Raw genomic sequence first — 13,769 nt, forward strand, 5'->3', positions numbered from 1 at the left:
TTGAATCACTTTAAAAAGAAACCTAAACAAAATTTTAGCATCAATACGTTATCCCACAAATTTCAGTGATCCAGCATTTTCAGACAGACAAAACATTCCATCAAATACATTTCAATGAGCTGTAATAAATACATTCGCATATTGTCACTTTGCCATTGACTGCAGTGAGTTTACATGTCATAAAGTCTGGTTATTACACTAATACCTGAGAACTATGATGTGTTACTGCAGCAGTTTTAAAAAAATGCGGATAAGTACCTTTTCTCTTCATTATAACTGTATTCTTGAGCACCAAACGTGTGTTGTTATTTATTTTATTTTTAAAATACACTTAATCATCACTCTAGGCATATCCTAAAAACATTTACAAGTCACATCAAAGAAATAATTAATTCCCTCTTAACTATTCTGCCATTCAAAATTAAAGAAAAAAAATCGTTTCTTCCACCCCTAGCTTAACACCCTTTATTCAGAAGCCTGAGAAAACAAATAATCCTTGCAGTGTGCCCTGAAAGTCAACAGACTCAAATTCTTAACTTTGGTATTTCCTGATTTACCACCTTAACATTCTCAACGTCAATTTTTTTAAAGAACTTTTTTTTTTTTTTGGTGGGGGGGGGGTTGTAGTTTAAAGAGGAAAAAATAGAAAAATGAAAACAATAAAACCATAAAAAGCAATATCTTCACTCTCCAAATCTGAAGCTCTTCTGGGAGGCCAAAACTGACAACAGCACATGTAAATTTCGTAACCCCATTCTACCCACACACCTTAGAAGGCTTGCAGGAGGGTGCACCTTTTCTGTGAGCTTTAGGAGCTGCACAGCTAAGACCTGGTCTACACTGCCGGTGGCATCAATGGGAGATGCACAAGCTACATAGCTTGTGCATCTCCTGTCGACTTAGTAACTTGGACTTACCACTGCATCTCCACTGTGCTGCGCCGACGGGAGACGCCCTCCAGTCGACGTAGACTTATGCTTTTCATGGGGGTGGATTTACAGTATCGACTGGAAAGCACTTCCGGGATTGATTGAGCGGGTCTCCACTGCCCGCTCAATTGATCCCGCGGTATCAATCCGGCAGTGCCGACACTGCCATGGTAGTGTAGACATGCCCTAAGATAACCCAGAGGGAAACTCCCTCCCATGTACCTTACAAAATGCACACAAGCCCACCCTCAACTCTATGCCCTTTACAAGCTGTGCAGAAACTGAGGAAGAGCAGCCTATGTGCATCAGTACTACATTTTTACTGCTAAGTGAAGGGGTAGCGGGTGACCTAGGCTCAGAATTTAAACATTTACAGGCGTAACATCAAACTAGAGCTGGTTGAAAAACAATACCAATGTCATAGGAAATTTCAAAACCACCTTCAATACAAAATGGAATGAAAGATCACAAATGTTGAAATTTCCTATGAAACAAAAAGTTGTGATAATTCTAGATAGGAAAAGTGTCCTTTAGTCAAAAGGAAAAATAGCAATGATGTTCATTCCAAAGGGAAAAAAATGTCAAAATTTCCATTCGAAATGTTGACCCAGAAGAGGATATGCAAGGATGGCCATTTTGCATTTATTTTTCAGTGTGGCAGTTAACCCTTGTTTATAACTAACAGCTTTTCCACTTAAGCTAAACCCAGCAGAAAATATTAACACAATAGACAATTAAGAAATCAATAAACTTGGGAGGTACCAGATAGTAAGGCAGTATGCTACATGCTGGATACATCTAACCCACAGTTTTCTATTGTCCAGATACAGAACTTTCTGTGAGGAAGTTATTTTGACTGACTACAGTGGGAGCTTTGGGCAGAATTTCTTCCTTTATCATTAAAGATTATACTTACTGTTCTTGAAGCATAGTACAATCCTGGCTGTAGATTAATTCTACAAAATAGCCAACTGGGATCAATGCCTCTCTGTGAAACCGAGCGCCTCCCCAAAACTGCAGGTACCTAAGAATAACAAGATATTTTGTTCACAGCATGATCTGTTAAAAAAAGAAAGGAAAAAATACTTTTCATCTCCAGAAGTTTCCCAGCAGCATCCTTGTATTGATATGTTTGGATTTAGATTATATATTGAAATAAATTCTGATCTCATTTACTTAGTTGAAGCCCTTTTTAAGATAATGGATTCTGTATGCAAAGTCAGAAGGCTTACCAATGAAGGAAGAGTTATAATCTGTTGCAAGATACTTCTCATAATGCCCAATCCTGTGATGCGCTCAGGTGCTCTTTGGGGTTGCTGGACACCCTGACAGTGTCAGGCTCAGAAAAGTGCCAGTCAGATTCCTGTACTTGAACTTTATTGTCTTCCTTCACACTTTCCAGAACATGAACAGCTTTTTTTCGAATCCCCAACAATAGGCCTATTAGCCATTGAGGCTAGAGAGCGAGTCAAGATGTTAGATAACCAGGCTCAATCAATTTATTGATCAGAAGTAAAGTCAACAAAAACATCAATATGTTAACCAGTGTGGAGAACAGTCTTGCAGAGGTTACATCTTCACAATATTCCAAATTATTAGCTCAATTTTGCTCATATTTGTATTCCCCTTGTTTATGACAGATGATTTAACAGATCCCACTTTATTACCACAGACCTTACACACCTTTTATTATCTGGTTTTGAACATAACATTCCAGATGTCAGTAGACCATAGAGACATCTGCACTAACTGTTCCAAGCACACAGTTCATATCTGGCAAACCTCGACAGAACATACATCTTACTCTCATAAATTCTACATGTACAAGGAACAGAGATTACAACAATTCAATCACTAGTAAATTTCAACAATAAAGCTTAACAATACTACAAAATATTCTGGGAGATTTTAACTAGATCAGTGAGCTAACATGCCTTTACGCTCAAAATAATCCAAACTTTGAAAGGAAATATTACAGATGCCTCAATCCCTTCAACTGCCAAAATCTTGCCAAATATTCCTAAATTTGCTCTTCTTTGTTTGAGTTGGAGGACTGAAGTCAGAGATGACTAAAATGTTCATCTTCCATATTCCAGCTCCTTTGAAAAATTTGATACCTACAACAGTTTCTTGTGGTTTCTGACATTGAAATAATAGTTCCTTCCACCTCCCCTATACTATTTTTTACCTAACATGGAGAAAGTAACTTTTTTCAGCATGTAATGGGGTCATCCATTGAATTGATCCCCACGAGTTCCAGTAGAAAATTTTCCAAAAATACTGTTAGGTATAAGTCCTGCTGGGATTCCAATGATTCTTTTGTTCCACGATCTGAGCTAGTTCAAGACTTCAACCTTCTCTCCAGAACAGCACCAGTCTTAACTAAAGCCTGAATATAGGATGCTGCACATCAAAGACAGCCATTGAATCATTCATTTTAAAAGAAACTTTTCCTACATTAGAATATAAGAACACTATATTGTGAGGTGAACTTGGTAATTCTAGTTCTACCAATTAATTGGTAGGTACTTCCAAGTCCTCAGATACCAGATTTTATCTATAGGAAATAAAGATAAGTCAGTAAAGTACTGAAGTTATTTGCATACGTGTAAATCTCAGTTTCCAATAATTTTCTCAGAATCTATAACCCTTCATCACTTCATTTTACAAATATTGGAAAAGTTCCCCACTCTGCTGAAGACAAGGACGTTGTGCCAGCATACAATTTGGCCAAAATTCTGTGCCCATGGCCTTATTTTCACAGTCCCTCATTTTTTTCCTTCTCTTTCCTCAAATCTATATTTCATCATTTCATTGTTACATCTCCTTTTGCAACTCTCTCCCTGTCCTACCCATTAACGACCTTTTGAAAAATATATTTCTCACTCTGTCTTTTCACCAAGTTAGCTAAAAAGATCCCATTACTTTCTTATCAGGTGGAAGCTGAAGGACAATCATGAGTCAACTTTTCTAAGCAGATGATTTTAACTCTCTGGAATTTTAATGGATCAAGATCCATTCTGTAGTTCATTCAAGCTGTTGTATGAGTTGGCATTAAAGAGCAGACATCACTGCTGGTGGAACTAGTGATCTCATTTACAGTGACAGGAGAATCACAACACCCGGTGGCCAAGGAAGCTGGGAGTTATGAATGTGCTGTAATTTTTAACTGAAGAAGACCACACAACCACACAACACACAACCATTCCTGCTGGCTGGAAAAATAGCATTTCTGCTTACGTATGTATATTAGCTTGGGGAAAGTTCCACTACTAAACAGAACGTGTATGGTTTTTAAGAGAGCTAAATTATCTTTGTGCCTTATGATGCTCTCTCTATTAATTCACATTGAATTAAATCATAGGAACTTGTGGCAGGGCCCATAGCCTGGACAGTAGCCTACAGTATTCAGAGCTAGCCATCTCTATTCAAACAGATGTTTCTGTCATTATAAAATGTTAGAGGGATCACGAAAAGACACATCCCTGTGCCTTCATCAGCTAGAAAACCATTCCTCTATAAATACAAAGGAACCTAGCAGGATCTCAGATACCATTGAACTTGAATAAGGATATAGAAAGTCAGAAGCAAGCACAATATGCTGAGCCATTATAATATCTTTTCTGTTCACTGTGATTCAAGAAGCACCACATATTACGTTTGCATCAGTGGGTGCATTTTCATGGAAAAGTATATTGCTGACTAACCATAATGTATGAGAAGTAGAAAAGAATTCTCTGTGCTCTGTACTTTTCTTGAGGAGATCCTCACTATGACGACAAAGCAGCATTTTAGTCTTCCAACAGACAGTGTTCTAGCATTTGTGACAGTTGTGACAGTGACTTGTTTTGCTAAAGAAAATGCTTTGGGAAGGCATTCTGACTCAGCCTGGCATAAAAATCAAGTGCCCTAATTCCTGACAATAACAGAGGTTAGGTGTGTGGGTCTTTCTGGTTGTGTGTTTATCGCACCCATTCTGCACTGCAGAACGTAATACACACAAACACCTTAGGGAAACCACTGGCTTGAACTATTTGACTTCAAAGTGAGACAACATTGTTCCAATGGAAAAAAAACCTCAGAACATCAGAATGCCTACGTGATCTGCAACACTGTGTGTGTGTGTGTACATATCTGCTGCATATTCATGACCTTTTTTTCATGTTAGCATTTAGCCAAGTTTCTATTACAAACTCCAGATACAGCAGCTTCCTGTATCTGATGGATCCCAGTTCACTGTTAGTTCTTCGCTGTGGTAAAAAAGTAGATTTACACTACACAGAAGCTTTTGTTTTGCACAGCCGTGGATTAAAATAAGGGATCTGTAATCTTGAGAAAATATTAAATTAAAAAAGTTATGAAAATGAATTCATCACAGGCAGAAAAACACAAAAGTTATGGAAATAGCAAAAAAAACCCAAAAACAAAACTTTAAATATTTTGTGGGTTAAAAAGAAACTTGCTATAAAACATGAGGTGCCAAATCCTGATCCCGTTGAAGACAATGGGAATTTTGCCTTTTCAGTGACTTCAGCATCCGCAGGATTTGGCTATAGTGGCTTTGTTACACCTCTTGCCACTTTGAGCTATGGTGCTTTTTGAGAGAAGGTGCCCTACCTCAGCAGAGGTGTCTCTAACCATTGGGCCACATTCTGCTCTTTGCTAGATTGGTGAGAAACCCCCTCGCTAGTCCCACTGCAGTCAGTAAATGAGAACTATGTGGCTCAGATTACTTGAATCAATTCTATGACTCAGATTACCACCTGTGAATAAAAATGCACTTTAAAACATTTGTTTTGATCTGTTCTCTGGAATTTAATCAGATGTAAATCTTTTGGCAGTCACAATCATTGTTTTCCCCACTAAAATAGATGGCAAATTACTTTGGAAATATACCCTCTTAGCCTAGCTTTAGTCACAATTTATAATGTATGCAGTCTTGCAAAAACAGGAAAACAATCCAGAATGGCATATATGAGAATCTGAAATGATATGGAATTTCCTCTTCGTCATTCACTTTTGGGCTAGATTGCAGGGAATCTGCTGTAGCCATTCTTCCGACTCCACGCTGCCTCGTGGGTCTCCCTGATTCCATTTGATTCCTGAATAGTGTGGTTTATCAACCAGGGACTCCACTGCCAGCCCCAGAATACCTCTCAGGCCCAAAAGGAGTGGACTGTGGGCAGAGGCCACAGGCAGAAGAGGTAGGATGAGGAGTTAGCCTCCCCAAGGGGAAGCTGTCACCCTGCCGCCCATAGCCTGGGCCTCTTTTAAAGATCACCAGGCCCCTGGGCAATTGCCCCTTTTGTCCCCTCTCCCCGCCATCAGTAGGCCTGATTACAGGCCAGGCAGTGACAGGACACCTACTGATCTGGGCAATCCCCAAAATATCAGAGGGTATGCAGAGAATTCAGTGCTGACTTTCTATTACTTTTTGAGTTGAATCCCCACAGGTTTGGTGAGGGAAAGATGAGTGGAAAGCATGCATCCATCCTAACCTTTCCCACTCCCTCTTCCCTAGTCTATCCTCTTCCCATCTGTGGATCAAGATCCCTCCCCACCCTCAGTGTCTACTGTTGGACCAGGGGAATTATGAGGAATAATCAGATAGAGTTGACATTCCACCTTCTGCTAACCCCAGATAAGCATCAACCACGTTTTCATCCCCTCCACCTGCCGAGTCAAAGGATGATTTGGGCCTTAGTTCCTTACCGGGAAATACTTTTCATAGCGGAAGGGTACATTGTATAAATAATTAACTTTATCCTAATCTCAATAAGCCATTCCACTGGACGGTGTATGTTAGTAGCCTATTAACCTTCAACTTCATGCCTTGCAATGCATTCAAAGTATGCATGGGCCGCTTATGAATGTACACACGGTTGTGACTTATTGCTATAGTGGATCCTACTAAATTTAAAATTCCAAGAATTCCATCTAGTGTTTAAGAGAAGGAAGTGAGCAAGGGAAAGGAATGAGAGGATATCTCCTTTACTGCTGAGGGTATAAACTTAATTTTGAATAACACAAGTCACCAATAAATAAATAAATAAATAAATAAATAAATGATAATCAGGAAATGGACCAAAAGTAAAATTAGTCATCAGCCTTAAAACTGTACAGTCTTCAATAGTATGTATTCATTGTACGCTTCCAACAATCTGCACAGTTAGTCCAAACTAATAATCACCAGGCCTTACACAAATATGACTGATATGGACCGCTCCTAAGTGTAAATGAAACAACAAAAAATTTTTTTAAAAAATACCTGGAGCATAAACACATCTGCTTTGCCAGCAGCCACATCTGACTCTTTAGCAACCTCTTCTTTTTCTGTTTTCTTAACTTTCTTTTTATTCAATTTTTAGAAAGCTTCATACAGTAATGTATTCATCAGTTAGACCATTACACCTCCAGGAATTCTTAGTATCAATATAAACAGTTTTAAGTTATACACAGCTTGTTCCCAGAACAGGGAGCGACTTCCTCATTTCACAGCTTAGAATGAAAGAAATAGGACACTAGAAAATGGAGCTCAGTTAACAATTTCACCTATACAAACATCAGCATAAAGAGATGAAGGGAGGAAATGTAAAACCCAGACCTCTTCCTCTATGTTTTAAAGGGTAAATTTCACCTACCCATGTTTTTTACAGAACTTGGCCAAATGTCTTGTATCAAGTAAAATTTTAATAATTCATGGAGCATGTAACCTGCTTCAGAATATTTCAACCTTGATAGCGCCTGAGATTTTCACTAGCTGGTTATCAGTACTATATAGAGTAAACTACGTGCCAACAAGAAAATAATCCTGCCTGTAGTCTCAATGTATCATGTGTGTTGCAGAGAGAGAGATCTTATCACCCTCCAGTAGCTGGCTTAGATAGGGATAATTTCCATTTGCCCAAGGAGTAGATGTTCATGTTCATGTGCACGTGTGTGGTTTGCAACTCGTGGATTCATTCACCTCTTGTGCTCTCATCCTTCCAGATGGGCTCCTAATGCGTAAGATCATCCACAGCAACATCCAACATTGTAATATTCCAGTCTTTGCTCTGAGCAATAAAGTTATTTGCAAATTTATCCATTGCCACACTTACACATAAACAAGAGTAAAACAAAAACTTGGAACCATATTGTTGACGCTATCTTGTACCTATGTTGACAAGCCTCTAGCAGGGACAAAAGTAAAACAAATCCTCTACCAATCTTTTCTGGGAGTAGTGTTTTAGTACCTTCTTGGACTTCAGTTCTCTTGGCAGCCATGAATTTGCCAGCTTCCCCTTCTTTCCATCTCAGATTGGAAATTCAAGATAAAGGGTTTAAACCTGCTCACACTGAAGTCAATGGCAAAAGGTCCCATTGATTTCAATGGGTCACAATCACTGCCAGGCCCTAACGTTTTGCTTCCAGTTCTGCTGCGTTAGCAATACTGTGACTTTCACGTCAATCCCATATGATTCTTCACAGGAACCAAGGGTGCATCTGCACAACAAAAAAGACTGCGCAGCAGTGAGTCTCAGACCCCCAATGGGCTCGCAGGGCTCACATTGTGGGGCTAATAAGAACAGTGTAGATGTTCGGGGTAAAGCTGCAACCCAGGGCCTGCGACCTCCTCCCCTCACCCGGATTCAGAGCCTGGGCTCCAGCCTGAGCACAAACATCCACATTGCTGTTTTTAGCCCCAGAAGCCCCAGTCAGTTGACCAGGCTTTGACACTCGTTGGCATAGGTGTTTTTTTGCTGCTTGGACGTACCACAAGAGGCCTAATTCTGAGGTCAGATTGGTGGGAATCAGGAGTAATTTCTCTGAGGTGACACCAGTGTCAAACAGATATAAATGAATGAAAAATCAGGCTCAAGAGACTTATATGACTGAAATCATACTTGCTCATGGCCACCTTTGTCTGATCTCATCAGCTGCCCTAATTAAGCATGGTCAGGCCTGCTTGGTAAAGGAAACTGCAGATTCTGCATAAAGCCACATTGATGGGTGGTGCTGTTGTAAGACCCTGACTAAACTAGATTGTGTTAAGAAACTACTTTTTTGTCCAGTGTGGAAAGGGTAATGTGATTTAAAGGTTTGTCACAACCATTATGGCGATTAAGTAAATGTACTCTCCTGTGCATTAAGACGGCAGTTTTACCAGTTTACCCCCTCTTAAGGGGTATTGTACCTAGGGCTTACAACAATGATGTGACGGTATTAGACCACATCTTAGCAGTCAGAGGTTGAAACTGTTCCATCAACACTACCTTGTTGGCAGTACTTCCATTGCCAAAGATGAAATAAACTGGTTTGGCAAACTTTGCGTATTCATTCATATCATTAAGTTTTTGGAAATTGTACAGCTTTTCACATCCTGCCTGGCATAGCTTCTCACTCGGTTTTCAACATCAGTTCCTGTTATGAGATGAATGTGGCCCACACCCCGATGGGCAGCAGAGGAATTAAATTCGTTCACTGGATAAAGGGCAGAGAATCTGCTCCACCAAAGAAATGTTGCCTTAGCTGTCAGGTATGGAGGGAAGGGGCTTCAGATGTGATTCCAAGAAGCAAAAGGTAAAACAAAAGGAGTTTGTTTTAGCAGTCGGCTTCTAGTTAAAAGTAGCTGAGCTTCATCTTTACAGACAAAAGAAGATTTATGACTATATGTCCTGAAGCAAAGGGACCAGATTTGGTTTCCTGTACTCGATCAGAAAGGGGAACATTTTATTATTATTAAATAAAAGGACCACAAAGCCTTTATAACCCTCACAGACCCCCTATTCCATTCATTTCAATAGAATTGGGCCCATTGGTTATTTTTACTGAGTTGCAGTCACAATGTGTCCTCGTGAAATCAAAGACTCAGAGGTAAATCCATATAAATCCAGATGTAAATCCACAGTTCCATAAATAACATCCCAGGAAATAAAACCTCAAGGAATGAGGCTGCAGTACTTAAAATGCTGATTGCTAGTCTCTGAAGTACCGGGAGCTGACATGTAGCTTGTTTTTAACCCTTTCCTTAGTTCGGTCTCCTTTTCTTATTAAAAGCTGGTTAAAGCTAAGCAAAAAACCAACTTTTTATTTCCTTAACTAAGAGATCATGATAAAACCTACCCTACTTTACATTGTACTCCTGGAAAGACAAAAAGCAAGTAGTGGGAATAAGGTAGTCGAGACCTTTTATCAACTTTTGAATTTTTTGAACATAAGAATGGCCATACTGGGTCAGACCAATGATCCATCTTGCCCCATATCCCATTCTCCAGCTGTGGCCAGTGCCAAATGCTTCTGAGGGAATGAACAAAACAAGGCAGTTTATTGAGTGATCCATCCTGTGTCATCCACTCCCAGCTTCTGGCAGTCAGAGGCTTAGGGACACCCAGAGCATGGGGTTGTGTCCCTGACCATCTTGGCTACCAGCCACTGATGGACCTATTCTCTGTGAAACTCATTTTAAACTCATTTCTAGTTATTTCAATATATAAACCAGATTTGAGAAACTTAGTTAAAACACAATTCTCCTGTTCTGTAGGATGATGAGTCACTCCTGTGCTAGGCTCCAGCCAGTCCAAAAGACAGGAACTGGTCTGGTGACTCTCAGGGCAAGTATATAAGCCCCACAAGAGGAACAGTAGCTCAGTCTGCTCAACATCATTCCAGAGCTTGTAACTCTCTCCTGCCTGACAGTGGCAACCATCTTCCTAAGCTTAGCCTGTTCCAGCCTTGCTCTTGCTCCCACTCTGTTCCTAGACCTGCTCAGCCTTGCTCTCACTCCACCCTCACTCCAGCCCTGCTCTGCTCTGGGCTCCTGATGCTGGTGCTGATCCCTGGCTCTGACCACTAGGCAGGACTGCCATGATTCTAACCACTAGGCATGACCATCTCCATCATAGTTTGTGACATGTACTTATCTGGACTCCATCTAGCAATGGCCATTTTTAGTTATTTTTCTCTTTTTAAGAGAACAGACTAAAGTGAAAATCATAGTCATAGAAGTGTAGGGCTGGAAGGGACCTTGAGAGGTTTTCTAGTCCAGCCCCTGAACTCAAGGCAGGACTAAATATTATCTAGACCATCCCTGACAGGTGTTTGTCTAACCTGCTCTTAAAAATCTCCAATGACAGATGCCCCAACCTCCCTAGATAATTTATTCCAATGCTTAACTACCCTGACAGTAAGAAGTTTTTTGTAATGTCCAATCTAAACCAGCCTTGATACAATTTAAGCCCATTGCTTCTTGTCCTATCCTCAGAGGTTAACAAAAGCAATTTTTGTCCCTCCTCCTTGTAAAAATATTTTATGTACTTGAAAACTGTTAACATGTCCCCCCTCCGTCTTCTCTTCTCCAGACTAAACAAAACCAATTTTTTCAATCTTCCCTCATAGGTCATTATAAGCTGGTGGCACGGTCCAGCCAGGGCATTGCGACCTTTCCTCGGGCCCAGGCTCCAAGGAAGGCCACAGCACCTTGATCTAGGGGAACAAGCTTAGCGAATTACCAGTCTTTAATCCCAGCCACAGGCAGGGCGGACTTCTCTCACAGTCTGTAGCCCCCTGTCCCTCCCGTAGGGCAGGGCTGGTAAGGAGTCTGGTGCCCCCAGTCCTCAGACAGGGCGGGGCAGGCGGAGGCATCTATAGCCCCTGGCTTTCCAACAGGCGAGGCTGGCAAAGGAGTCAGGTGCCCTCGGTCCTCAGGCAGGGCAGGGCAGGGAAGCAGTCGATAGCCCCGCCTTTGGGAAGGCTGGGGGCTAGCAGCAGTCTATTGCCCTCAGGCGGGCAGGACAGGCGAAGCAGTTAACAGTCCCTGGCCCACAAACCGTGCAGGGCTGAGGAGTCAGTCAATGGCCCCCAACCCCCCAGCAGGTGGGGCAGGCAAAATAGTCTGGAGCCCCCAGCCTTGCAGGTAGGCGGGGCTAGTAGGGCTTGGTATCCTCTGCCTCCAAGCTCAGAGGGTAACAAGCACTCCCAGGGTGGTTAGGAAAAGGGGGAGGGTGATGCAGGCCCACCCAACTCCACTGCGTCCCTGTCCAGGGTCCTATCAGTGGCAAAGCCATTTGCCACTGAGTCAGCAGGGCTCCAGCCATAACATACTGACAGGGATTAGCCCAACTCAGCCACTTGCTAGTTGGCTGTCCCTGGGCCACTTCCTCCCACCCTGTCCCCAGGTACCTGCTGGTAGCAGTCTCCCTCCAGGTCACTGGGGTACACGGCAGACCCACAAGTCCCTCACCATCAACTGGTGGCAGGTCTGGAAACTCCTCTGCGTCATCAACGAAGGGCAGTTCCTCCAGGTTCACAGGGTCCAAGGGGTTCCTCCAGTCCACAGGGTTCAGTCCACTCCAGGGGGTCCCCAACATCAGGCAGCTCTTCCAAGTCAGGGCTGGCCTCAGGGGGTTTTTCCCACCCAGTAGTCTCAGGTGGCTCATTCTAGCTACTAGGGCCCAGCAGCCCTCTCCAGTCACTCGGGCCCAGCAATCCAGGCAGGCTTTGTAGGCTCCGGTCAGTGGGTCGATTGCTCCAAACAGCCGCAGGACCTGGGTCAGGCCTAGACCACAGCCTCTAGGAAGACACATCTGCCTCCAGCAGTAGCTTACCCCGACTGAGCTCCTGGGCCTGCCTTTTGTACTGGCCCTTCCTATCCTGGCTCCGCCCCTTTTCTCCTTGGTTGTTTGGCCTGCAGGGCCTTGTTCTGTCCAGCAGGGGTGTCGCAACCCTTCCTCAGGCCCAGACTCCGAGGAAGGCCACAGCACCTTGCTACAGTCATGTTTTCTAGATCTTTAGTCTAGAGAAGAGCAACAAAAATGATTTTCTCCAATTTGTTCAGATCTTTCCTGAAATGTGGTGCTCAGACCTGGACACAATACTCCACTTAATGCCTAATCAGGGCAGGGTAAAGCAGAAAAATTACTTCTTGTGTCTTGCTAACAACACTCCTGCTAATACATTTCAAAATGATTGCTTTTTTTGCAACAGTGTTACACTGTTGACTCATATTTAGCTTGTGATCCACTATGACCCCAGATCCCTTTCCGCAGTACTCCTTCCTAGGCAGCCATTTCCCATTTTGTATGTGTGCAACTGATCCTTCCTAAGTGGAATACTTTGCATTTGTCCTTCTTGAATTACACCCTGTTTATCTCAGACCATTTCTCCAGTTTGTCCAGATCATTTTGAATTTTAATTCTACCCTCCAAAGCACTTGCAACCCTTCCCAGCTTTGTATCGTCCACAAACTTTATAAGAGTACTCTCTCTGTCATTATCTAAATCATTGATGAAGATATTGAACAGAATCAGACAAACTACTGATCCCTGAGGGACCTTACTCAATATGCCCGTCCAGCTTGACTGTAAATCCCTGATAACTGCTCTCTGGGAATAGTTTTCCACATTATAGTACCTCCAGCTAGGTTGTGTTTCCCTAGTTTATGAGAACATCATGCAAGACAGTATAAAAATACCTTACTAAAGTCAAGATATACCGTATCTACCACTTCCCCCCTCTCCACAAGGCTTGTTACCCTGTCAAAGAAAGCTATTAGGTTGTTTTGACATGATTTGTTCTTGACAAATCCATGCTGACTGTTACTTATCACCTTATTATCTTCTAGGTGTTTGCAAATTGATTGCTTAATTACTTGTTCCATTATCTTTCTGGGTACTGAAGTTATGCTGACTGGTCTGTAATTCTCTGGGCTATGCTTATTCCCCTTTTTATAAATTGGCACTATATTTGCCCTTTTCCAGTCCTCTGGAATCTCTCCTGTCTTCTATGACTTTTCGAAGCTAATCGCTAATGGCTCAGATATCTCCTCAGTCAGCTCTTTGAGTATTCTAGGATGTATTTCAT

General features: G+C 42.0%; 1 long non-coding RNA gene across 1 annotated transcript in view; it reads right to left on the minus strand.

Moving 5' to 3' along the window:
* Nucleotides 1–13,769, minus strand: part of LOC137152238 (uncharacterized) — a 53,989-nt gene that overhangs the window by 6,501 nt on the left and 33,719 nt on the right. The window contains exon 2 of the long non-coding RNA XR_010919499.1: nucleotides 1,846–1,953. This is a non-coding gene — a long non-coding RNA (uncharacterized lncRNA). The remainder of the gene's footprint in view (nucleotides 1–1,845; nucleotides 1,954–13,769) is intronic.

Source organism: Emydura macquarii, unplaced genomic scaffold, assembly GCF_026122565.2.
Source record: "Emydura macquarii macquarii isolate MOO-44397 ecotype Brisbane River unplaced genomic scaffold, CSIRO-AGI_Emac_v2 contig_1146, whole genome shotgun sequence".
Classification (NCBI taxonomy): Eukaryota; Metazoa; Chordata; order Testudines; family Chelidae; genus Emydura; species Emydura macquarii.